The following is a 27,229-nucleotide window of genomic DNA, read 5'->3' on the forward strand; positions in this document are numbered from 1 at the left end:
ACAGCACGAAGCCGTAATAATGAAAACAGTGGCAAAAACAACCAGTGACGGAAGAGACAGATCATTCACCTGACTAAACATGTAGAGGGATTTCGTGTGCAATCAGTGAGTCACTTCAAATCATCAAGGAAAGGAAGGCAAAGGGTTAGGAATGTGGCCAACCACTTGAGTAGTAATTTCTCCAGTTTATATCAATGACAAACTGCGAGTGGATTATAGGTTTTATGTAAACAACAGAAGTATGAAAACAGCAAAAGGAAACGGGTCTATATTTCTATATTCTTAGTGTGGGGAGGGATTTTTAAGCAGAGCTATAATGAAGACAAAAATCACAAAAGAAAATATTTATATATTTGTATATATATTTTAAAATTCTGTAAGTTGAAAATACCATAAACAGAATTAAAAGACAAATAGGCGGGGCACGGTGGCTCACGTCTGTAATCCCAGCACTTTAGAAGGCCAAGGTAGGTGGATCAGTTGAGGTCAGGAGTTCAAGACCAGCCTGAACATGATGAAACCTCATCTCTACTAAAAATACAAAAATTAGCCGGGCATGGTGGCATGTGCCTGTAAACTCAGCTACTTGGGAGGGTGAGGCATGAAAATCACTTCAACCTAGGAGGCAGTTGCAGTGAGCCAAGAACACGTGATTGTGATTGTACTCCAGCCTAGGCCAGAGTGAGACTCTGTCCCAGGAAAAAAAAAACAAACAAACAAAGAAAAAAAAGCCAAATATACAGTAGAGAATGTATTTCACTTGTCCATTCACTGAAAATATCAGTACTTATCATCTGCTTGAACCAGGAAAAAAGAGACTCAATTCTTATAATTATGGAGCTTTTGGTCTGGTGCAGGATGCCAACATTAATGAAACCCAACAAATACAATTAGAATTGCAATGTGAAAAGAATTACAAAAGAAGAATATATGGTAGTATAGGAAGATTGTCCTCATTAGAGAGATTGGCTTGTGAGAGGAGCAATAATGGCCTTCCTGATGAACTGAGAGGAAGGAGGTGTGGCTGAACAGAAGCAACCAAGGGGGAGTCAGCCCAGCCTCAGATGGGCTGAGGACCAAGGGAGGGGCCATGATGCAGAGACTTTGTCTTTCTCTTAATGAGAATCTACTTTAAGGGCAAGGGCAGCAGTAATAGGACCAGGTTTGCAGTTTGCAAGGGCTACTTCTGTTGTATGGCAAAGGGATTAGAGGCAGGCAAGAATGGAAGCTGGAAGACCAGTAAGAAGATTATGGCTGTAGTCTAGATGAAAAGGGCTAAGAGCTTAAACCGGGATGATGGAAAGAAGTGAATGATTTCAAAGATAACTGACAATGTTTATAGGGCGAAAGGGCTCAGGTCTACAATATATTTTTAAAAACACAAAACCCTTAAAGAAAGACAATGTTAACAGTGAAAGGTTGGACTCAATGTCTAACCATAGGAGAGGTCCTAGATACACTATGGTATACCCAAAAAGTGAACTCCTATCCAGTCCTTTAGAGTGACCATGCCATTGACTGCTGATACTGACAACATTTTGATGTTACATTTTAAGACAGAAGTAGGCTACATCAATAAGGGAAGAATAGTCTTTTCCACAAATGATGTCAGGATAAGTGGATATCTACATGCAAAAGAATGAAGATAGACCCCTACCTCATCCCACACACACACAAAAATTAACTCAAAACACATCAAAGATTCTACATCATGGTCACTATAATTATTAATAATATATTATACACTTGGAAATTGCTAAGAGAGTATATTTTAAGTGTTCTTATAATACATACGTGAATTAGCTTGATTCACCCAGTCACAATGTGTACATAAACCCAAAACATCATGTGGTACACCATAAAGACATACAATTTTTACTTGTCCATTAAAAAAATAAATCATAGATCATGGTAGGCAGAATAATGTCTCCACCAAGATGTCCACGTCCTAATCCCTGAAATTTGTGAATATGTTACATTACCTAGCAAAGGAAAAACAAGGTGGCAGATGGAATTAACATGGTTAATCTGATGACTTTAAAATAGAGAGATTATTTTAGATTATCAAGGTAGGCACAATTAATCACAAGGGTCCTTAAATGTGGAAAGGCCAGGCAGAGGAGGGAGGGTTGTGAGAAGAACTCAGCCTGCCATTTCAGGCTTTGAAGATGAAGGGGAGCTGGGAACCAAGGAACACGGCAGTCTCCAGAAGCTGGAAAGAGCCAGAAGTAGGAATCCTTTCCTAGAGCCTCCATAGGGACTGCGGCTTTGCCAACACCTTGATTGCAGTCTACTGAGACCCATTTTGGACTTCTGATCTCTGGAACTGGAAGATAATAAATTTGTGATCTGATGCCACCAATTTGTTAATTTGTTATAAAAGCCGTAGGACACTAATATATAGACCTGAGTATAAGAGCTAAGATTTTAAAACTCCTAGAAGAAAACACAGGAGTAACTTCATGAGCTTGAGTTAGGTGACGGTTTTATAGGTGTAACACCAAAAGCACAAGTGAGAAAGGAAAAACCAAATAAATGGGACTTTATCAAAATCGAAGACCCTGGTGCTGCTAATGATACCATCAAGTTGGTGAAAAGGCAATCCACAGAATGGGGGAGAAAAAAATGTACAAATCATGTCTGATAAGAGACTTGTATCAGAACCTATAAAGTATTCTTATACTTTAATAATAAATGAAAACTCAGTTAAAAATGGGCAAAAGGTTTGAATAGACATTTCTCCAGGAAAAAACATACAAATGGTCAATAAGCAAAGAAAAAGATGCTCAAAATCAAGAGTCATTAGGGAAATGCAAATCAAAACCACTAATCAAATACATAGGTGATAACAAATATTGGCAAGGGTGTGGATAAGCTGGAACTGGTATATACTACTGGTGGTCACGTAAAATGGTACGGCTGCCTTGGAAAAGTCTGCAGCTGTATCAAAAAGTTAAATGTAGAATTACCATATGACCCAGTAATTCCAATTTTAGATATGTACCTAAGAGAAATGACAACATATGTTCACATGTTCACAGCAGCAATATTCATAACAGCCCAAGCCCCAAAGTGGACATAACTCAAATGTCCATCACCTAATGAATAGATATATATAAAATATGGTACATCGGCACTACAGAATATAGTTTGGCAATACAAAGAAATGAAGTATTGATACATGCTACAAAATGGATGATCCGTGAAAAGATATCTTAAATGAAGTCAGTCAGTCACAAAAGACCATTTGTTGAATGATTCCATTTATATGAAATGTCCAGAATAGGTAAATGTATAGAGACAGAGAGTAGATTAGTTGTTTCACAGGCCCGAGGAGGGTGAGCAGAAATGGGGAGTGACTGCTAATGGGTATAGGATTACTTTTGGGAGTGATGAAAATGTTCTGAAGTTATATTATGGTGAGAGTTGCACAACCCTATGAAGATAAATATACTAAAAAAATGAAATCAGTGAATTGGATGATGTATAAATTATACACGGTTTTTTGTTTTGTTTTGTTTTGTTTTTTTGAGATGGAGTCTTGCTCTGTCACCCAGGCTGGAGTGTAGAGAACAATCTTGGCTCACTGCAACCCTTGCCTCCCGGGTTCAAGTGATTCTCGTACCTCAAACACATACCCACCACCAGACCTGGCTAATTTTTGTATCTTTAGTAGAGACAGGGTTTCACCATGTTGGCCAGGCTGGTCTTGAACTCCTGACCTCAGGTGACCTGCCCGCCTTGGCCTACCAAAGTGCTGGGATTACAAGCATGAGCCACCAAGCCTGGCCATAAATTATATCTTAATATGCTGTTTTTAAAAAGTAAGCCATAAAATACCATCCTTAATATAATTTTATTTTGAGCAAACATAAAAGGTGAGTATCACATTTTTAAAATTTTGTTATTTTCCAATTGTTTTTACAGTGAGCAGAAAAATATAGTAAGAAAACAAAAATTATTCTCATTTGGAAAAATAGTGAAATGATAAAAACGGGAATAACTATGAATAGGCAGTTCACAAATGAAGATACACAAATGCAATATGAGACTCTAATACGAAAAACAATTTAACATTAATAGTAACCAAAGATACACAAAATCAAATAACATGTTGCTACATTCACCTGGAAAATAATTTTTATGAAGGATAAATGCCCATTACAATACCAAGTTTTCATCTTGGTATTGTTCACAATGGTGAAAAATCTTAAATAATGTAAACGTTTAATCACAAGGTCTGAATTAAATACGTCTTACTGCATGTTTTGGGATATTATTTAATTATAAAACTATGGTGTTGTAATATTTAGTGACACTGATTGGTGTTTGCTGTATTGATGTGACAATTTACTAAGTGAAAAAAAAGTTACAAAAGGGGATTTCGAAGATGAAACCATTTTCATTACACACAGAAAAAGTGATCAGAAGGCTATTATCCAGCATGGTAATGCTGGTTATCTCTGCACGGTGATTTTTATTTTCTCCCATTTGTGAATCTATATTTTCTAGTGTTCCCACCACAAACACACAATACTTACGTAACAAGAAGGAGTAACGAAGTTTATTTTGATCCTGCTCAGATTACTGGGGATTTGCCTCACTGGCAACCCAGCTCAGCCAAAAGATGCAAAAGCTCCATCTAGAGGTTATTTTTATCAAACTGCAGGCACCTGATCCCAGAAACCTAGGGAAGACTCAACTGCTCAGCAAATACAACTCATATCTCAGAAGGCACACACATAGTAAGTGAATATCTCAGAAGGACTGGCTTTCTTTCCATGACCAAAGGTATTCATTCTGTGTCTAAATGGAAAACTTTATAACTCCCACCAGTGGAGCTGAGAATATATTACCAGTGGGAAAATGACAGAGTCAACCAACTCGCTGGTTTTCTTCCAAGGGTCTTCAACACACTCATTCTCTAATCTTAATTTTACTTAATTAAATATAATTTTCTGCTTTGAATAGAACAGAGATGATTATTACTTTCTGAAAAAAGAAAGAAAATGGCTTTGCATGTGTTAAGAGATTTGTCAAACATCTGTATTATAAACAGCCAGCACCAAACACTCTAGTGGAAGAGTTTAATAAATATGGGGCAAGATAAATGCTTCATTAAGTAATTCTACCCTGGCTGGACGTAGTGGCTCACATCTGTAATCCCAGCAGTTTGGGAGGCCAAGGCAGGCAGATCATGAGGTCAAGAGATCGAGACCATCCTGGCCAACATGGTGAACCCTTGTCTCTACTAAAAATACAAAAAAAAAATTGCTGGGCATGGCAGCATGTGCCTGTAATCCCAGCTACTCGGGAGGCTGGGGCAGGAGAATCACTTGAACCCAGGAGGCAGACGTTGCAGTGAGCCAAGATGGCACCACTGTACTCCAGCCTGGTGACAGAGTGAGACTCTGTCACTCACACACACACACAATTCCACCCTTCCTTGTTTCAGGCACTGCTAAGAGTTTAGTGTCGGCATTGCTGATGGCTGTTACCCTTCTGGGTCATGTCTCTCTTCCTGCCTCGCTCCCTCTAGGCCAAGGCTATAGAATAAGCACCAAAGGTCCCAGTGAACACCGGTGCATGTCTACTCATGGCAGATCAACCCAACAGTGTAACCTTACTTACTCCTCAGCATGGCTTGGACCTGTATTTTAGGCTGCAGGACTTACAGAAATTGCTGAGAACTTGGAGAAAATACTGGAAAAAACTGGAAAAACTGATCTTGCAGTAAAAGTTTAAGACTGGGGTTATGGGTGAGCTGCAACAGAGGAACATGAAGAGGGGGTTGGTGGTTTTCAAGTTCACAAGTGATTCTAATGCAGCCCTGGTCTTCCTCCACCCAGAATTCAGGCATCTTCTGCCCAGTTTCTGCATCTCTTATTTGGCAGCTGGAAAATATCAGGGAAACTAACTCAGAACAAAGAGCAAATTAAGTGATAACTGGATTGAAGAGTTACCTCCTCCTGCATTTCAACAAAAGAATAACATTTAATGAGTGCTTGATTTGTGCCACTAGGTGCTGTGTTAAGATATCATGAATGTATTCTCTCATTTAAATAACATGCCAAGTGGACAGGTCAGATCAAGGCTTGGAAAGGTTAAGTGACTTGTTCATGATCACATGACAAGTCTGCAGCAAAGCAGGGATTCAAACCCAGGGGATCTGTCTCCACAGCCGAGGCGCTCAACCACAATGCAGTAGAAGAGTCTTGCTGACTGTATTTTTGAAATATGTCTTTAATTCATCCACTTCTTTCCATTTTCATGTGTCCACAAATTCAAGGCATCGCACCTCCTGGGATTTTTTTCAGTCGCCTCCTAACTGATTTCTGGGCTTCTACCTTGTCTATTTCCAACATAATTTCTACATCTTGAGTAGAGTGATATTTTAAAACAAGAGCGGAAACAGGTCGTTCCTTTATTACTTCATGGGTTTCCTATTGCCTGCAGGATGAATGAAGAAGTTCTTAGGTCTGAATTTAAGAAGTCGTTAGCCAGGCCCAGAAGCCCAGCAGGATCTAGCCCCATCCCACACTCCCCGCCCCCTTCCTTATGACCCTCTGGTCTCCCTCTAGCTTCTAGCTCCTTCCTGCCCCAAATGTTCACTCCTTTTTCCTTATGGCTCTAAACTCATCCCTTCTTTTGCCTGGCCAAGGACTATTCTTCAGGTCTCAGATAGAAGCACATTCTTCCAGAGAGGCATTCTGACTCAAAATCTAAGTTAGCACCTCTGCCCCATCCCCTTCGATGCCCCCGCCCCCATTTAATTTCTCTCTAAGCTCCTGCACTTCACCTTCTAGACCCCTTTCCTCATCCACAACACAGATTTCTCATGTAATAATCTCTTCAAGTGGACAAGAAGGTTCCTGAAGGCAGAGGTAAAGATTTTTTTGTTTTTTTTCGGGGGCTTGGCGCACAGTAGGTGTCAATGCATGTCTATCTGGTGACCACATGAGTGAAAGACAGCAAATGCTCCATTAATCCAAAGGGATACATCTCTTCAGGGTGAGATTCCTTAATCAAGGCAAACTGGATGAGGAGATATTTTGGGGAGAGATCCTTTCTAAAATTCCTCAAATCACTGACATGTGAGCTGATACCATTTCAAATAGATGTGTATATTACCGTCTTTGTGCTGGGTAATGAATGATTGGGCCTTTTAAATACGTGGGCATGTCATATTTAGCTCCAAATAAGTAGTGTGTCATAAAAACTCACACCCGAAAACCACTGCTTGGCCTCCTCAGTGAAGAATCGCTAAAGTTACATCTGACCCTGGCTATCCTGTCCTGCTTCAATCTCTGATCTTTACCTCCTTCCTCCCCGCTTTCTCCCAGCCACAGGAGCTGAGCTGGCAAGAAGTGTAGCAGCACCGTACTGAACTGGGGAGTTCTGACTGCTGCTAACCTCAACTTGCTGGAACCAGCTCCAATCTTGGCACTGAGTGTGCTGGCCCCCGAGCTGCTGTAACTGCCATTCGGCTGGTAGTCTTCTCCGCTGGAGTATGTTCCAGCTTGCACACAGAACTCGTTCATTTTCCAACAATAATTTCTACCAGGGGTGTTTCATTTTCTTCCCCCAATAAAAAGGATTAGAAGAAGATAGCTTTGAAGGCTGCAACTACCAGCAAAAAAAGTGGCAAGAAGAAATCAATAAAAATTGTAGAAGTAGTTACCTTAACAGAAGCATTGCCACCTAGCACCATTGCATGTTGGGATAAGCAGCCACAGATAATTTACAAGTCTCCATGGGTGATCATTCATGTTCATAAGCATGACTCCCGAGCAAATCCCAATAAACCAAGTCATTAAGAAAGGGTAGGGTTTTAATATTTATTATGTCAGGCATTAGGCTGGGAGGTAGCTATGATCCCCATTTAATTCTCAAATCCTATAGATAAAGTATCCTTCATTTTACAGTTGATGAAGCTGAAGGCTAGAAAAGGTAAAACTATTTTCAGTACACTTTGTCCAAGAAAACATAAAATTATATAGGATACTTTAGACAAATCTTCGGTGATTGTCTAATTTCTGGATTTCTGCCTATTTAGAAAAAAATTACTTTTATTTCTTCTGTCTTTACTAAGCTTCCCCTTCTCAACCTAGCACCTGGCACCAGGAGTGTTTAATCTGATTGAAAACACAATAAGTGTAGTTAATCACTAACCCCAGCTTTCAACTGAGACTGTTAGGTAAAAAATCAAATAGACTTCCTGCTGACTGAGAACCTCATTCCATCTTTCTTATGATCAATATACACAGCATATTTTGAATAGATAAGTAATTATGAAATTTGTTTTCCCACAGTAACAAAACAGAAAATGTTCAGAAGGTGGTCAAGTGCTATCATAAAAGGGGAAAGTTTAAAAAACTCACCTCCTGTTTCATCAAGTTTATTTGTTAAGGCAAATCTAGCTGCTATAACAGATGAACCTTGACAACTCCTCCATGGCTTAACACGAAGAGCTTATTTCTTGCTAGGGTAAAACTCAGATGGTGGGCAGGGAGGGCACAGCTCCACACAACCACTGAAGGACCCAGGCTACCAGAGGCTCTATGCCCCTCAATACATGGTTTCCAAGGTTTCACTGGACACTGATATCCACCTGGCAGATGGAGAGGGGAAAAAGTGGAGGATCACCAGGACTGGCCCATCTTCCATTGGCTACATCCAACTGCAAGAAATCTGGGAAATATGGCCTAGCTATGGACCCAGGAGAAAAGAGACTCAGGTTTGGCAAACAACTAAAGAGTCTTTGCCATAGCAGTCAGGATCTTCCAAAGAAGTGAGTTCATCGCTGTTACCCAAATTAAATGGAAGTGTGATGTGTATTAATAATAAACTGCTCATGGATAGTCCAGACTTACTCCTTACCATCCATGAAGCCTAAACACCTGCCATATATGAAGATTTCCCCCTCTGCTAGTGCTTCATCTAAGGCCAGTCAGGAAATCTGAGGAATCTGTGAAAGAAGCATGTCTCCTCATCTCTATCAGTTGATTTTCAGATATTCCAGTGTCAGTAACAAAAGGCAGCCCAGTGAGGGAGTTTGTGTTTACATTATGGGATGCAGGGAGGCAAGAAAAAGAACATTTATAGAGGGCCTCCTCTATAGGGATGCCTGACAGACATCTAATTTAATTTTAATAACCATGGGGGGAGAAATTTTATTTCCATTTTCCAGATGAGAAGACTAAGCTCACAGAAGTGGACTACTCTACTAAAGGTTGCAGCAGAATGAGTTAGACTTTGGTTTGAGTGCTATCCAAGTCCACGTCCTTCCCCCATACTGCTTCCCATGGAGCTGAGGGCTGCTGGCTGCCACTGTGGGTTGTTGCCTGGAATGAGAAGTTGCTGACAAAGTCCTCAGTGGCTGCTCCACAGGTTCTTAAGGGCCATGACCCTCAGAAAGTCAAGGACCCCATCCATTGTAAAAGCACGATACACAGGCAAGAGCACTTACCTCTCATTCTTATCACTGACTCTGACAAGGGCAGAGATGGAGGGATGAGGGAGAGTTTCTAAGTTAGCTGTCTCCCATTTTCAACTTTTGTGGTTTTCAATAATAAACACTCTGGAGAGTTGGATATTTGCCTGAGAGCAAGAGAGTCCAAGGCACTGTTCAGTCTCACTTAAGGCAATTTTCTTAGGGTTATACCTAGGATATATCAGGCAAGATATGAAGAGTTTAAATCAGTTGGGTGCGGTGGCTCACAACTGTAATCCCAGCATCTTGGAAGGCTGAGACAGGAGGATTGCTTGAGCCCAGGAGTTTGAGACCACCAGCCTGGGCTGTAACATGGCAAGACCCCGTCTCTACAAAAAATACAAAAATTAGCTGAGTGTGGTGGTGTGCACCGTTAGTCCTAGCTACTCAGGAGGCTGAGGTGGGAAGATCACTTGAACCTGGGAGGTTAAAGCTGCAGTGAGCCATGATTGTGCCACTGCACTCCAGCCTGGGCAACAAAATGAGACCCTGTCTCAAAAAAAAAAAAAAAAAAAAAAGAGGATAAACATAGGAAAAAAAAATCAACAAAATTTGAGTAATATCAATGAAGAAAAGCAGCAAAATTTAAAGAAAATCCAAAAGAAGAAACATTAAAGTGGTGTGTGTGTGTGTGTGCGTGCGTGTGTGTGTGTGTCAGAACCTAACTGATGATGTTGGGAATGGATCAGTGGTTTGCAACCTTTTTGCACTTTCAAACACTCAAATTTTTGGCTATATATTTGAAGGGCATTAATGGTGAATACATCATGAAAAAGAAAGTGCTGGGAAGTTACAAAAACTTCCTGCTGTTGTCACATTTTTCACTTTTGTTGCCCTCCATTTGAGAACTGTTTATTGCCCTGACCACATGCCTTTTTGTATGCATCAGAGGAAGAGTCTGCGTGTTTCAATAAATGGCCTTCTTAGTCAATTTTTTTCTGTTACATCAAAATACTTGAGAATGGGTAATCTATAAAAAATAGAAATTTATTTCTCACAGTTCTGGAGGCTGGAAGTTTAAGAACAAGGCACCAGCAGCTTCGGTGTCTGGTGAGGGCCCCGTCTCTACTTCCAAGGTGGCGCATTGTTGCTGTGTCCTTACATGGTGAAAGGCAGAAGGGCAAAAAAGGCCGAACCCTGGGTGAAGGCTGTTTTATAACAGCCTTAACAGCGTTAATCCCATTTATGAGGGATGAGCCTTCGTGACCTAATCACCTCCTAAAGGACCCATGTCTTAATACGACTGCATTGGGGATTAAGTTTCAACACGGATTTTGGGAAACATTCAGACGACAGCAATGGTCATTTTTCACACATACTAACTTGACATGACACTGTGCCTCTAAGCTATGGCACCACAAATCATGCCTCATTCTGTGCCACACTCCATAACTTGCTCAGTTCAGCATACGATCCAACAGACACTATAAGAGAATCTATTCTAGCTTGAAACAAATACAAATTTTAGATACAGATCAAAATTTGGCAGAATACCTGTGTGCCATTGCTACGCAAGAAGCTACCACACTAGCTCTAGGGATTCACATCACCTAATCGGAAAAGTGTCAAATCAAAGTCTCAACTCGACATTTGCACAAGTGAGAGATTAAGCTTTATTTGACGTATACGGTTCATCCCACCCATAAACATGCCAAGAGAGAGTCAACATTGTGTTTCCGATGCAGCAACTATTCCTGGAATGAATATTCCAGTGCAACTATTCCTGAAATAGTTTCTTTCAGGAACAAAAAACTAAACACAACTTAAAAAAAAAAAGAATCACTAAATGAAACCTAAAGACAGCACAATAAAACTGCCAAAATGACTGCATTCCTAATTGGTAGACCTCTAAGCGACTGTCTCCTAACAAGAAAGAAGTAACTTGAAAATATTCTGCCTGTGCCAGTGATGTGTGATTTAAGAGAGGAAATACTTAGAGGCTTAAGAGACCTTTGCAGGGAGTCTGGAAGCTGGCTGCAAGTTTGAAGAAATTTGCATTCTCTGGAATCCAGGCTCATTTCTCTCTGGGAACCACCAGGAAGTAAAGTCCATAAACTGAGATTTTAGAAGGTCCTTGAAACAGGCAATGAATCAGAACAAAATGAAACTCGGTTCAAGTAGGCAGTAATTTATTGTGGCGTTGTCCCCAGCCTACAGGGGGAAAATTTCAGCCATTTACAATGAAATAATGATGAGTCAGTGAAAACACTCTAAATTTGATAATATATCCAGGAGTAGAATGTAACTGAATAGGGTTGGTTCTTATTTCCTTGGTTCTACTAATTCACTTACTGTTTAATGAGTGTCTGCGTGTGTTGGGTGTTAGAAGCTCCTGGATGAATGAGACCCATTCCGTGTCCTTGAGGGGTTCAGGTTCTACAGGGAATGGGAAAGGTGGTGAGTCTGCAGCTAGGGATGCTAAGGCAAAGCTCTCACTAGCTCTCACCAAGGACCATGATTTTCTATTACACTTGCGAGACCACTGAGATGAGATGAGATGCAAAAAATGTATCTCCAAAAATCCCAAAAGATTCTGACTTTTCAGCATGATTTAGGACACAGACTTCTTCATCTGTGTCCTGTTTCCTCACAGTTGGAATGTTCTGTCCATGGACTATGATAACAAAAGTCAGTTATTTCTAACTCATTACTTGGGAAAACATCTCCCTAACACATAAAACATTTGCACAGATTTCTCCATACATTGTACATCTGTATACCTGACTCTCAACTCGTAGTTTGAATAAATGTATCTGTGGGCACCTTTCAACCACCCCGACTCCCTGGCTCTGTGCCCAGGCCTGACCTTGTCCAGTTCTGTATCTTCCACTGCCTCCTGCATATTTCCACTTGCAAGTCTTACCAATGTTTCAAATCCAACACATCTACAATTAAATCCGCAGTTTGGTGGTTATGAGTGGCAGTTTTAACATCAGGATGCTTAAAGTTAAATCCTCGTTGTACCACATACTAGCTGTGTGTTCCTGGGCTAGTAATTTAATCTCTATGTGCCTCATGTTTCTCATCTATACAATTAGATGATTGAGGGTATCTATCCCTTGAGGCTGTCATGAGAATTAAACGAGACATTACATGTAAAACACTTAGCAGGGGCCCTGATGGATAATAAGTGCTCAGTAAATATTAACTATTTTTATTATTCATTGTAAAATTGATATCTATATTTCTGTCATTGATACCACGATTTTCCCTCTAGGTGAGGTAAGGAGAGCTCAAGATTGAAGAGTCCAGGATGACTGTATCCAAGGTGTATGAGGTAGGGAGAGCTCAAGATTGAAGAGTCCAGGATGGCTGTATCCAAGGTGTATGAGGTAGGGAGAGCTCAAGATGGAAGAGTCCAGGATGGCTGTATCCAAGGTGTATGAGGTAGGGAGAGCTCAAGATTGAAGAGTCCAGGATGGCTGTATCCAAGATGTATGAGGTAGGGAGAGATGAAGATTGAAGAGTCCAGGATGGCTGTATCCAAGGTGTATAACTGCTGATCTTGGTTGGCCCCTTTTGAGGCATGGAGAAGGGAGGGAGGGAGCATGGGCAAGGAAGTTCTTTGAAGTATAAAGCAAGAAGGGCTCTTAGCTCATCCCCATCTTCCTTCTGTGCTCATGGCAGACACTGCAAGTCATTTACAGCACTCTTTCCTGCACAGCCTTCTGCAGTTTAGCATCCTGCTCAAGGCAGCATGAGAGTCAGCCAAGCAATGCAGCTGAGTTGGCACATGCGGTGAAATGTACATTGCTACAACTGCTCTAAAGCAACAGCTTTTACTGTCAAGAAGATACCAGAGAAATAAGAAACCAAACCACAGGACAGTTGCACGGACTATTAAAGTCAGAGCATCACTGTGCAAACCTGCAAATGGCTTCTGCCAGTTGCCAGTTACTGGTGTCAGTCCCCATGGCTATCTTTAAGGCTGCCAGGGGTCTTGGAAACAAGCCTGGCCCTCAACAGACTGTCTGATTCCAGTTTTCTTCATTCCATCTTTCTGATCGTTACTTATATTATCTTTTCTCAGAGGGTGGATGCCATCAAGCCGTATTTTTCAGAGGCATGTGGACCACTTGTTCTTCAAGATAATCTAGATAAAGCAGGCCCATGGTCAAGTAGGTATGGGAAAGACTGTCCTCTAGAAACCTTTAGACATTTATGATATACATGGGGATATTAAAGGCTTACAGAAATCCTGCAGGATAGACACCTGTTTAATGCTGTTTAATACAGTGTCCCCCAAATATCTTTATGTATAGAACCATTTTCCCCTCACACAATAGCTACTGATATCCCAAGATCCAACATTCTGTAGCACATACTTTGGGAAAATATGCCTTGGTGTCAAATTAGGATTTTCTCTTTCTCTTACTGACCATACCAAAATTTATCACTAACTTCTGGCAAATTCTTCCATGAAATATTTCCTGCTTCCATTTCCTCCTCTTTATTCCTGTGGCTCCTGCTGTGGTCCAGTTCCTTATTTCTCCTGTCCTGGACTAAGGCCAGAGCAGCCAGTGAGCCCAGTGTCTGCACCCTACCCTTGCTATCTTATTCCCCCTGTCAAACCATCTTCCTAATACACCAGTGCCATTGTAGTAGGTTGAAGGGTGGTCTCCCAAAAGATATATTCATGTCCCAATCCCCAGAACCTGGCCTTATTTGGAAAAAGGGTCTTTGCAGATGTGACTAAAGATCTCATGATGAGGTAATCCTGGATTGTCCAGGTGGGCCCTAAATCCAATGGCATGTTTCCTTATGAGACACCCAGAAGAAAAACAGAGAGAAAAGAAGGCCGTGTGGTGATGGAGCCAGAGATTGGAGGGATGCAGCCAAGGGGCAAGGAATGCCTGGAGTCCACAGAAGCTGGAAGAGGCCAGGATTGAGTCTCCCTTGAAGCCTCAGGAGGCAGCACAGCCCTGTTGGCCTTGATTCTTGATGTCAGGTTTCCAGCACTATGAGAGAATTGATTTCTGCTGTTTCAAGCCACTGAGTTTGTGGTAATTGGTTATAGCAGTTATAGGAAGCTACTGCAGTCATCACATCTTTTTACTCATCTCTAAAAATGAAGCAACAGGAGCTAACGCTGACTTACTCCAAAGTGTTGACTCCTCTGTTCCCATAACATGCCAGATAATCAAGGAGGACCCTCACTGTGGTGGGCACATGTGTGTTGATGTGGTGCAAGGGAGGCATCTAGACAGGCTTGGCTACCTCTTTTCCGTGGTTCAGACTGGAGTCTCATTAAGTTGCTGGCTCCAAAGTCTCCCTATTTTGAACTTACTAGATCTTCCTTTTCACCTTCTAGGTATACAAAACCTACTCCTTCTCTAAATAGCATCTAAAGGTAGATATCCATAAACTCTGCCACTGACACCTTTCAGTTCCACCTAGAGACACAGAGGTGTTAAAGCATCCATTCCAGGAGGCACACAGAAAGTCAAGGAAGATTCTGGGTTGGCTTGCTCTCTTTGCTTTGTATTTCTCCACCCCACATTTATTCATTCAGTCAACATGTGTTTATTGGACACATATTAGGTGACAACCATGACATCCAAAATTCGTCACACTTAAGCATGAAATTCTGACTACATCTCTTTCAATCAATAAGCAATACTTTTCATTTTTCCAAACACTCAATCAGCAGTTTCATGTTCCTTTTATTGTCCTGGACCTCCCTCATCCCCACTCCTAAGCCCATACCTTCAGAGAGAAGCTGTCTTCTATTATCTGTCCACAACTGTGCATGCCGTGGACTGGGGATGCAGCCCAAAGGACAGTTTTGAGTTTGCTTCTACCATGTCACCTCAGTAAAACATGTTAGCTAATCTAAGTAACTTGGTTATAATAATATTAATAGTAACATTTGGAACGGTAAATAAAGTATACAGATAACATGTAGCATTTTATTTTAGACAGAAGAAAGTGCCCTGAAGTAGGAATTAGAAGTTCAAGGCCAGGCTTTCCATTTCCCAGCTAGGTGGTCCCTCTGGGTAACATCACTCCCAACTTAAAGCGTAGGTATATGCCTCCATGAGGTGCAAAGCCCAAGTTCACATCAGGTGTAAAAGGATAAAAAATTGTAACAGTGAGCTGATGATGAATATTTTATATGAGTACATGCAAGACATTAGGGCTCTAACTCTCAAGGAATTTTTGACACAAAGGGACACAGACTGGCTCACTACACAGGTGGCTGTATTTGCCCCTCACCAATTTTTGTAATAATTTCTTCAAACAACGAACCCTTAGGAAGAAGGATCCCATCTTACTCATTTTGGCATCTGGAGTCTGATGTCACATTTAGTGACAGCAAAATCTGATCCACCAGGTAAGTAAAAAAAAAAAAAACCCAAATTGATCTACAGGCTAATTAATTCTTTTAGAACACAAATGAGGGACTGAGAGCAACCCAAGAGGCCATCTTCTTACTCACGGCCATTTGGCAGAGAAGTTCATGGCTCTTTCACAACGGTTCAGTTGCCTTGGAAGTCTAGGTATTTTCATGTTGGAGAAACACAGACAAGTGATTAAAAAGTAACTCTGCCAGGATCACAGAGCCTAAGAAAACTGAGATCCGATCATCCGCCCATGTTTTTGGATAAGAACAGATGAATGTCAAAGAAAATACATTTTTTAAGGGGATGAAATGAATTCAATTAAATATGATGCCTAAAGAATCTTATTTCTTTCACTTAAACAATTTCTTTAAAAAATACCCCGCATATTTGTTTTCTTTTAAAATAATAGAAAACTAAAATATCTTACCAAAAAAGTATCCATAATCCCACCATTTTTCTTGTTTGTGGGGAGAGAGGGGAAGTAGGCAGTTTTTTTAGGTGTTCTTTTAGTGGAATTGAAAGGGAGAGAAAGTATTATTTGAGTACTGTTACTTTTAGATCCAGTAGCGGAAGACAAGTTAAGTAAACCAATAATTTCCTTTTCTCTGTTCACAACAATTTCCCCTTTCTCAACCTTGTCTCCCCCTCTGAGTCCATTACCTTCAGGTTTCATCTCTGATGCTGGTAATTGATCTACCAACATTTCAAAATCAGTATGGTCACAGAAAGAAGATGCTAGCCACTCACTCTCAAGGTTTGTCTTCAAACTTTGTGTTGCCACAATCACTCATTCTTTTGGGATTTACAAAGACTTCCTGGGCAGCATTGCCCAAACCTAGCAAACATGTCTTCTTCACTTGCAGCAGAGTGAGGCTATAACCTCCAGTGTCACATTGTAAGGTTTAAATCTCAGGTCCACCACTCACTATATAGCACTTTGGCAAATGATGTAACCTGTCTAGAGCTCAGTTAGTCCATCAGAAACAGGGGAGCAAGAATACTAGCTATATCATAAGACTTTTTATTGTGTTTACTGAAGGAATACTATATGTCAAATGCTCAGCATAGAACCTGACACATTGCCAGTGCTTAATGAATGTTATCTATTATTATTATCTCCAAATGAGAATTGCAGTAAAATATCCCAGAAATGTGTAAATATGAACATTCTCCCAACTCAAGGGCAATGGGATAAAAGCAGTCAAGACACTGCCTTGTTTAGATGACATTCTTCTTGCCTCACAAGTTGCCTAAGAAAGCAATCCCAGGGAGGAGGCCCTGGGCCCCACCCCACGGGAAGCTTCAAGAAAGAGCAGTCACTCCTAGGCTCCATGCTTCCCGTCTGAACTGATGGGGAAACTTCCTCTAGTATCATTCAGGGCAAATGGCATCATGGAGCAAGCTTTACCTCCATCAAAACCTCCCAGGTCACGTGTGCCATCTGGGTCTCATCTCTGGACCAGTCGACCCCTTCCTTCGTGAGAGCACGCTCCAACCCTCTCTGACAACCCCCCCAACCTTCCACTCTGACTTCTGAAATTAGTAATGCCATCCCAGCCATATTGCTTACTTGCTACAAGTTTCTTAACTCTGTGTCAGCTTCCTATGTGACATGGGGCTAATAATAGTATCTACGGTTTAGGATTACCAAGAGGACTAAACAAGCTATTGCAGAACAAGCACTTAGAATCCCGCTAGACAGACAGTACATGTTCAATAAAAACTAGCTATCCTGTGATTTGCCACCATTGCCGCTGCAGCAAACTCCCCCAGAGCTACATCTTCTTTTCTGAATGCTCCCTTGCTTTTTGCCCACTCCCTGGACCTGGCTGGCCCCTGAGGATCACTCTTCACACCCAGGGCCTGGAGGTAGGATAAATAGTCTTTTCTCGCCCACTCTCCCTCTTTGCTGTTTCCAAAGCACTGATCCTCCTCCTTCAAAAACCTCCAGCCCTTCTGAAGTTCATGTTCTTCTATTTTCCCCACTTCCTGTCTTGCTACTGTACACTCTATTCCATACACGGAAACCAGAGTTATCTTTTAACACTAATTCAGGCCAGGCACAGTGGTTCATTCCTGTAATTCCAGCACTTTGGGAGGCCAAGGCAGTTGGATCACTTAAGGTCAGGGGTTTGAGACCAACCTGACCAACACGGTGAAACCCTGTATCTACTAAAAATAGAAAAATTAGCTGGGCATGGTGGTGTGCACCTTTAATCCCAGCTACTTGGGAGGCTGAGGCAGGAGAATTGTTTGAACTCAGGAGGTGGAGGCTGCAGTGAGCCGAGATCACACCACTGCACTCCAGCCTGGGTGACAGAGTGAGAGACTCTTGTTTCAAAAAAGAAAAAGAAAAAAACAATTCAGATCATATACTCCTTCTGCTTAGAACCCTGTGGTGTTCCATTACACTTGGAGCAAAATCCAAAGCCTGTCTACATCTCTAACCTTATACTGTCACTCACCCCCACCGGCTACACAGCAAAACTGGCCTTCTTGCTGCTCCTGAAAGACATGGCACTCAATCACCCCAGGGCCTTTGTACTTGCTGTTTCCTCTGCTCCCAACACTGGATTCTGGATCCTTCATATCACTCAGGTCTGAGTTCAAAAGTCATCCCACAAAATCCTTCTGAGAGCCCCCAACATAAAGCAGCCCCACATTCACTATTACTTTACTCCATCTATTGTTCTTACAGCGTTAGCAACATCTGAAATTATCATGCTACATTATTAATTGTTAAAAAATGTTATATTATTTTTTAACTTCCTGTTTTTCTGTCTTTCCTCTCCAGGGCATATGCTCCATAAGATCAGGAGTGTTGCCTTTATTGTTCATTGTGGAATCCCTGAGCAACAGTGCCTGGCCACAGTAACCATCGGTAAACATTTGCTGAATAAACCAACACAGAACAATGGATCTAAAGACCACAAAACTCTGTCCTGGGTTTGAATCCGAGCTTTGACAATTTATTGGCTGTGTTGCCTTTGAGAAATTATTTGCCTCTCTGAGACTCAAATTCCTCCAATTAGAATATGGTGGTGGGGGAGAGTCACCCCATCAGGGTTGTGATGAGGATTAATGAGATTGTGTTTACAGCAGCACCTAACACACTGCTCTACAAATTCCAAGCACTCAAAAAATCGTTATACTTATTATTTTCCAGAGATAAGATAAACCTTAAAACTTTACTAAGATTAAAGTCACTTAAACTTGGACCTCTTTCTCTTTTTCAGAGTCTAGAGCAGTATAAAACCCAGCCAGAGGATGTCTCTATCATTCCCACCCAGGTGGGGACTTCCACTCTTGGAAAAATGCCTCCTTTTGTCTGAGAAAGAGAGCAGATCATCACATCATTTTCCTGAGAATAGTGGATCCCATATATAACGGTTTAAAGCTGACAGATAAAAATTTCCAAGGTATCATAACTTCTTATATAAATTAGCAAGAGGAATTAAATTTTCCACAGCCTAGTTGAGTACATTTAGAAGGGGTGGGGAGGTGGGGGGAAGCGAACAGGTTTCCCTGCAAGAAGTAAGGGTATATGAGTACAACTTTGTACTCCTAAGGAAGGGTCTTTTTTATGGAATTGAGCAATGCCTATATGTTCCCCAGAGCATCTTGGATTTCTGAGGGCTCTTGGGTCCACTTGGCCTTTCTTTTCCTTTCTGGAATCTCTGGATAATTAAAACAAAGAGAAGGCAGTCTAGTCAGTTCTCCTCCTTGACATTCAGGGACAACAGATGAAGCATAAACATGTGTACACAGCACTTCCCTCCCTGTGGGAACCTCCAGTGTCCTTATGGCTCTGGAAGGAGTTCTGATTAAATAGAAGTGGCATCAAGCCTTCAAGGCAATGCCTAGCTTTTAGTCTGCTCAAGAAAGGTAACAAATGCCACAGAGCAAGGTTTGGGCCTTCTTCCACAGGCTCAAAGGGAAGCATGGTCCAAAATTCTCTTGTTCTTTAAAGGAGACTTTGGATAAAGAGTAGAGTAAAACAATTAGTTTGTTGTGGTTACATCAGTGAGCAACAGGCAGGGGTTTGAGCCAGAAACAGTTGTTTTACATGCATTAACACAGGGCTGAGATGCCAGTGAGACTTAGCACATCTTGTGGAATTCTGCTAGGAGGCATCCCTTATTCACGTTACAAATGAGAATGTCCTTTGGCCTGAAATTATTGTACTTGAAGAAGAATTTACAAAACAAAATCCAAATATACTCAGATTTTGAATGAGGGAGTGTCAGAAGGTTGGGAAGGTAAAACAGGCAGAAAGGGAGAGAAAGGACTGAGTGCTAGAATGAAAGTGAGGTTAAGACACACAGGTGAAGCAAGAGGAAGCAGCAGCATGAAAGAGAAAACACAGACACACACTGAAGAGAGACATGGACTCGGAAGGAGAGAAGAGGAGAATGGTAGTGGCGGGGATGGAGGAAGAGAGAGCCCTGAGAGAGCTGGTTTAGAGCAGACTGAAGTGATCCATTATCAAATCAGATGCTTTGACTTGTCTTGCTGCTTACTCGGACAGTGGTCAATGAAAGAAACTATTAAATGACATTTTTGCTAGCAGTTCTTACATTAATTCACCTTTCTTTTGATAATCTTATATGTCAGTCTAGCTTAGGCTAATGAACGCAGTGAAATGTCTGCTGCTTTCAGTGCCCCGGACAAACCTTAGGCAGAGTTTGTCTGATAGAACCTCCTATGATGCTGGAATGTTCTCAGTCTGCCCTGCCCAATATGGCAGCCATTAAGCTACATGTGTCAACTGGACACTTAAAATGCAGCTAACTCAACCAAGAAACTGAATTTTGAAATTTTATTTAATTTAAATTAATTTCTTAGAGTATAGTTTGTATACCAAAGGGAGAAGTGAGATATAGTACAAAAAATGAACACAAAATTTTAACAGCTATGTGAGATCATATATTAGAAAACTATAACTAGTACATCAAACTAATGATTTCAGTTACTAGAGTTCTTAGAGCAAGAAAAAAATGAAATTATAATTTGTTTGAAAACAAATAATGTAAATAATGGTACAAGTGGTACACAGATATGGCATAAATTGTGAAGACAGTGTGCAAATAACTAAAATAAAAGTTGAAATTAATTTAAAAAATTACAGTTTGGGAAATACTAGACAATGTTTTCCAATTGCATTATACTGAAGATTGGCAAATGGCTTGACTTCATGACTATGGACTCAAAGAGTAAGAAAAAAGAGTAATTTTTCAATTGTCATAGAACAGAAAGGAGGTGTGAGACTACAAACATCTGCCAAGGAAGCAGGGATTTACGGTATTTTAAGTCAAGCCGTGAGGTTGTTGCAGAGGTCATTGGGCCACTCACGACCAACACTCCAACCCATTTGCATTTGCTCGGTGGGTGAACTGGGACAAAACGGCAATGATGATATCCCAGGGACATTGTGTAGAGTAAATAAAGTAAGTTAATGTAGGCTGCAAGCTGTGGAGCACCAAATACAAATGTTATTCTATTTTATTCTTTCTTCACTTCCATTAGCTTCATCTCCTCTTCCAGGACACCACCTGTACCCCATTTCAGTGGAGAGCAGATACTTTATTCAGAAATGCTAGCCATTACTAAGCATTCCGCTGTCCTGTTTCCTGTGGTACGTGTTCCAAAGTGTTTCCACTTGGTCAAAAACCCTTGGCATGCCCAGGCTAAGTGCTCTATTATAAAACCTAGGCCTCTGACTGTAGGCTTGATTTGGGGTATTAACATAGAGCATGTGTCCTCTTGCAAGGGGAGCAACCCGCGGGTCATTACATTTGCTGATCCTCTGAAAAAGATGCCAGGATTTTGCCAGAGTGTGCCCTGAAAAATAGCCAAGGTACAAATTAACACCCACTTTCCGGCAATGGGAACCATTCCTGAAATAAGCCACTTCCGTAAAACCCGAGGCAACCTGGAATAATCCGGGAGCCAAGGCACAATTTATTACTTCACAAAGAACATAGAATTCTGATCCAGCAGCAAACTAGCTGCTGGGTTTGTTTCCTTTCCCACACAAGCTGCATTTCAAAAGCCTGCCACTCTTAATTTACAAGCCCAGCCCTTGAAAGGAATGCTTTAAATAGCCGAAGATTTATAGAATGTCATAACTAAAGACAACATAGAGATTGGGCCCTCCTCAATCCCCTTGTCTTAGATATGCGGACACAGAGACCCAGACAGGGTACATCAGCAACTTGCTGGTGATTACACAGTTAGACAAGGACACAGTCAGCCCTGACACCCAGGTATTCTGACCCCAGGATCACTTCTGTTTCTGGCTCCTCCAATTTTTCTGCTACGTTCAAACATCAATCATGTTTTCAAATTAACATTTTTAAAGAAATGGTTTTCATTTCAAACTAGCAGAATCCAAAAGGGAATTCAGGCATTGCTTGGGAGATGGAGCTAGACAACATCAAAGGTTAATTTCTAATCCTAACAGATTATGTTTCAATGAAAAGAGGTAGTATTTAGCACAGGGACTAAAGTTATAGTCCACGCGTTAAGGTGACACAGAATAACACATTCATTCACTGTTGGTGAGAATGTAAATTGCTAAAACCATTTTAAAAACAATAATTGACTATGTATTAAATTCCTTAAGGATGTCTGAACCTTTTGACCTAGAATTTCCACTTCTAGACTTTTCCTTGAGGAAATACTGAAAAAAAATGAGCAAACGTGTTATGTTCAAGATGTTCTCTTGTAGGAGGGTAGTAGGTAGAAACTAAAAACTGGAAACAATTTAAATATGTACCAGGAGAGGTTTGGTTAAACAAATTTGGATATATCCATCCATAGGATGTTATGTATCCAAGAGAAATTATATCCTCTGCGGCGTGGTGGCTCACGCCTGTAATCCCAGCACTTTGGGAGGCCGAGGCAGGCGGATCATGAGGTCAGGAGACCGAGATCATCCTGGCCAACATGGTAAAACCCCGTCTTTACTAAAAATACAAAAATTAGCTGGGCGTGGTGGTAGGTGCCTGTAATCCCAGTTACTCTGGAGGCTGAGCCAGGAGAATGGCTTGAACCCAGGAGGTGGAGGTTACAGTGAGCCAAGATCATGCCACTGCACTCCAGCCTGGTGACAGAGGAAGACTCTGTCTCAAAAAAAAAAAAAAAAAAAAGAAATTATATCCTCTGATAGAAATGTTCATTGGTATGTTGGTTAAAAGGCATATTATAAAACAGCACATATAGTACGATCCCATTTTTGTTTTAAAATATTTTTATTTCCTGAAAAACAAAAATAAAGATCAGAGATTATCACGGGATAATAAGACCATAGGAGGTTTTAATTTTTTCTTCTTTTATGTATATTTTCTTTCTGCAGTGGATATGTATTAATTACGTCATGAAGAATTTTTAAAAGATCTTAAGAATAAAACAAGTTTATTGTTTACTCAGCAACAAAAAACAAACTGATTCAATACCATGGATGGATCTCAGAAACATTATTTTGATCAAAAGAGGCCAAACACACAAGAATTGATTTGTAACATTCCATTGATATGTAGCTCTAGGAGAGGTGGGACTATGATGATAAAAATCCCAAGGTGGATACCAACAAGAAAATAACTTTAATACCTTCTCTACTGGCAGGCTCCACCAGTTGGATGATGATGCTTCTCTCCCCCACATCTGTCAAGCCCTCCTAATTACTCCTGCAGGTGGCCACGATGGAAGGGCCTCTTTCCATCACAGGTGCCATTATAAGCCTTATGCCCAGGACAGAAATGTGACCTCAGTGACTACTGCCCTTCCTCTCTCCTGATACCTGCCTTCCTTCTGCTCCCCGGCTGCTGTGCCTCGTTCTTCCTCACCTTCCTTCTATGCTGAGAGAGTGTGATATAGCCAGTGGGGCCCTAGCTCTGAGATCTGCTGGCCTGAGTTCAAGTGCTGGCTCACCCATTGACTTAAGCAAGTAAGTCAATTTCCCTAAATAAAGCAAGTAAGCAAGTAAGTCAATTTCCCTAAATAGAGGCAACTACTTTCTGATTTTTATCATCACAGTTACGTGTCTCCTAGAGCTGCATATAAATGGAATGTTACAGATCAATTCTTGTGTGTTTGGCTTCTTTTGATCAACATAATGTTTCTGAGATTCATCCATGGTGTTGAACCAATAGTTTGTTTTTTATTGCTGAGTATATCTATCGCATGCATAAGCCACAACTTATCTGTTTACCTACTGATAGATGTTTGTGTTGTTTCCAGTATTGAGCTATTACGAATAGAGCTGCTAATAATATTCATGTTCAAGTCCTCTGTGTCTATATTTTGATTTCTCCTCAGTAAATACCCAGCAATTTTATTACTGGGTCAGTTGTACAAAGTGGTCGTGCCATTTTACATGCCCATCAGCAATGTGTGAGTGTTTCAGTCTCTCATCCTCACCTTGGTATTGAGAATAAAGTAGTATTAGTGGTTTTGCAAGGAGGTTTTCATTTGCATTTTCCTGATGATTTGTGATGTTAACCACCTTCATGTAATTATTGGCCACTCATATATCTTTTGCTAAATGTCAATTTAAGCCTTTTGCCCATTTTATTAAGTTGTTAGCCTTATTAAGATGAGTTCTTTCTATATTCTAAATACAAGTCCTTTGACATATAAAGTAGTTTTAAAGATACTTTCCTAACCTATCTGAAACAGGGGGAGGAGCCAATTAGATAATGCTGTAACAGCCTATGAAACTTAAGGACAGCCTTTCTTGATAGAAATAACAATCCCGCTATGTACAAGGAACAGTAAAACTGAGGCTAAGAGCAATGCAAGGAAGGCACATTTCCTAAGTACAGAGATGACAGGAAGCCTCGGTTCATGCCATCTTGGAAAGTCTCTAGCAGTGATGTGTGGATGTCTGGTCTCCCATGAGATTCCTCTGATTCTGCATCTTCCTCAACACTACTCATCAGCTTGTGTCATGATTATCATTCCTGAGCCCTTGCTTAAGTTTTGGATCAATTTCTTTGCTCTGATCTCTATGGATTTCCTGATTCCTAAAACACTGGGTTTTGAGCTTCCTGCACCAAGATGTATGTTTTCGTTTTCTTGTGTGACTTGCTGCTTACTCTGAGTCCTGTCTTAGTTCCAACTTCTTTCCCACCACCTGGCTCTGACTCATGTCTTGCTTTTATCTCCAAGGTCAAGACGTGCTTCTGCTCTGGGCAGTCTGCATAGCTTTAGGCCCTTGGTACCGTCTTGGGTCTAGCCCACTTACTTTTATTCCCTGCATGTTCTGGCTTGCTCATGACCTATAAGACCTGGTTCCTCATTCCTTAGCCTAGAGATAATATTATGAAGGATGAGGTGGATTCTGTTTCCCAGGATAAAATATTAGCTTTGGCATTTAAGATCTTTACCAACTGACTTCTTGTCTTCTTTCCCTATCTACTTGTAGTTGATTCATAAATAAATGTCCCAACAGGAAAACATAGTTATATCTTTCCCCATTAAATGGGCATCAATAGAAAATTGTAACCCAGGACCAAAAGAGTTGACAATATACTGCTATTTCAATGACAAGTTATTCTGAGCTAGAAGAATGAATCTGGGCCCATGTGATTTCTGACTCATACCTTCGTTCATTCATTCATTTAGCATTTACTGGTCACTTGCAAAGTGTTGAGTTTGGAACTGAAAATATAAACAACTCAGCTGCAAAACCTTATTCTGAGGTGTCCACTGACTGGTGAGGAAAGCCAACAGATAAAGAAATTTCCATCCACAATATAAGTGCTACAGTGCAGGTACAAGGTGCCACAGAAGCTCAGGGGAGAAGCGGAATGTTTATTCCTGGAAGCCATCAGGATATTGACAGTGATGCTGATATTTCTCTGGAAAAGTATTATTTGAACGGTGGATGTGTTAAAGGATAGGTAGGAATATGACAGAAAGATGAGGAAGACAGGGAACAGTAGAAACAAAAACATTTTCCTCCAAATCGTTCACCTCCCAAGATGCTAGAAATACTTGGCTATAGAAATCCTACCTAAGTCATGCTGGGATGGAGTATCTCCCACTGCACTACTATTTGAGGTGAGTACATGGAGGAGAATATTGGTAAATAAGCAAGACATGGATCATCTCAGTCCCAGAGCACCCCATACTGTTCCTTCTTAACAGTAGCCAGTTCGATTGACTAAACTTTGTGCCTTGTCCACTGAGCTCTGAAAACAAAGCCCAGGTCTGTTTTGCGGTCTGTTACAATACTAAAGCCTGTGACTGTAGGTACTTGGTATTTGTTAAAGAGTTGGGTGCATGATGCCGTGAACACCAGATGGGGGAGAATGGCCCTGTCTCTGCAGGCAAATCACTTGCCCTGGCTGACGGGGCATTCTAAACGTTGATTTCTAGCTTTCCATTGCTATCCTGTGTTAGCGTTTTGCTTCTTTCTCTGCATATTCAGAATCATTTAAACCACTAAAATTTGAAGGTGATCTTAGAATATTTTGTGCCTGTTTGAGAAAAGACTTTGGGGGAAATTCTTTTGTAACAGGAAATTTAAAATAGCATTTTCCTAGGACTGACTCATACTACTTTTCCTTACAGAGGCTGCTCTTAGGGGAAGGGATCCCTATGTAGAAATCTGACCCTGAACAGTGTAAATGTATTTGACATCTAACAGAGCATGAAAATGGTTAGATACAATCACCCCAGCTGTCAGTTTGAAACTGTGCTACAAAAGCAACGATAGAGCAAGTGACTTCTATAATTTCTGAAGAAACAACTAAAAGGGAACCTGCTGTTTTCTTGCAAAACTGCATCCCCAGAGCAAATGTACCAGCAGAACGGGCCTGATCAGAATGTGAATGGACAGAAGGCAAAGAGCAATGTGACATCAGGGAATTGCAAATCAAACCTACAATGAAATAATACTACCTCACACCTACTAGGACAACTATAATCAAATAGATAATAACAAATGCTGATGAGGATGTGGAGAAATCGGAACCCTCAGACACTGCTAATGAGCATTTAAACGGTGCATCTGCTTTAGGTAACAGCCTGGCAGTTACAAAAAGTTATAGAGTTACCTTATATACATACACATGTCAACTCGCACATAAACACTCAAGGCAGCATTACTCATAATACCTGTTATGGTCTGAATGTTTGTGTCACCCCCAAATTTATATGTTGAAACCTAATCCCCAACGTGATAGTATTAAGAGGTAGGGCCTTTGGGAGGTGATTAAGTCATAAGAGTCATCATGAATGGGATGAATGTCTTTATAAAAGAGGCCAGAGGGAGTTTGTTTGCCCCCTTCACCATGTGAAGATGCAGCAAGAAAATATCATCTATGAAGCACAGAGTGATCCCTCACCAGATGCTGAATGTGCTCACTCCTTGATCTTGGACTTC

At 40.9% G+C, this 27,229-nt stretch overlaps 1 protein-coding gene and 1 long non-coding RNA gene across 3 annotated transcripts in view; one reads left to right on the top strand and one right to left on the bottom strand.

Annotated features, from left to right (window-relative positions):
* The window catches only part of LOC105487604 (thrombospondin type 1 domain containing 4), a 688,191-nt gene that overhangs the window by 244,231 nt on the left and 416,731 nt on the right, over positions 1-27,229 (bottom strand). The gene's annotated exons all lie outside the window — the stretch shown is intronic.
* LOC139364432 (uncharacterized) lies at positions 17,576-25,493 on the top strand. Of its 2 annotated transcripts, XR_011626388.1 has the most exons (5): positions 17,576-17,706; positions 18,632-18,718; positions 19,074-19,256; positions 21,364-21,472; positions 23,464-25,493. It is a non-coding gene; the product is annotated as an uncharacterized lncRNA (long non-coding RNA). The 2 variants fall into 2 exon arrangements; XR_011626389.1 differs by lacking the exon at positions 21,364-21,472.

The sequence above is a fragment of the Macaca nemestrina genome, chromosome 7 (genome assembly GCF_043159975.1).
Source record: "Macaca nemestrina isolate mMacNem1 chromosome 7, mMacNem.hap1, whole genome shotgun sequence".
NCBI lineage: Eukaryota > Metazoa > Chordata > Mammalia > Primates > Cercopithecidae > Macaca > Macaca nemestrina.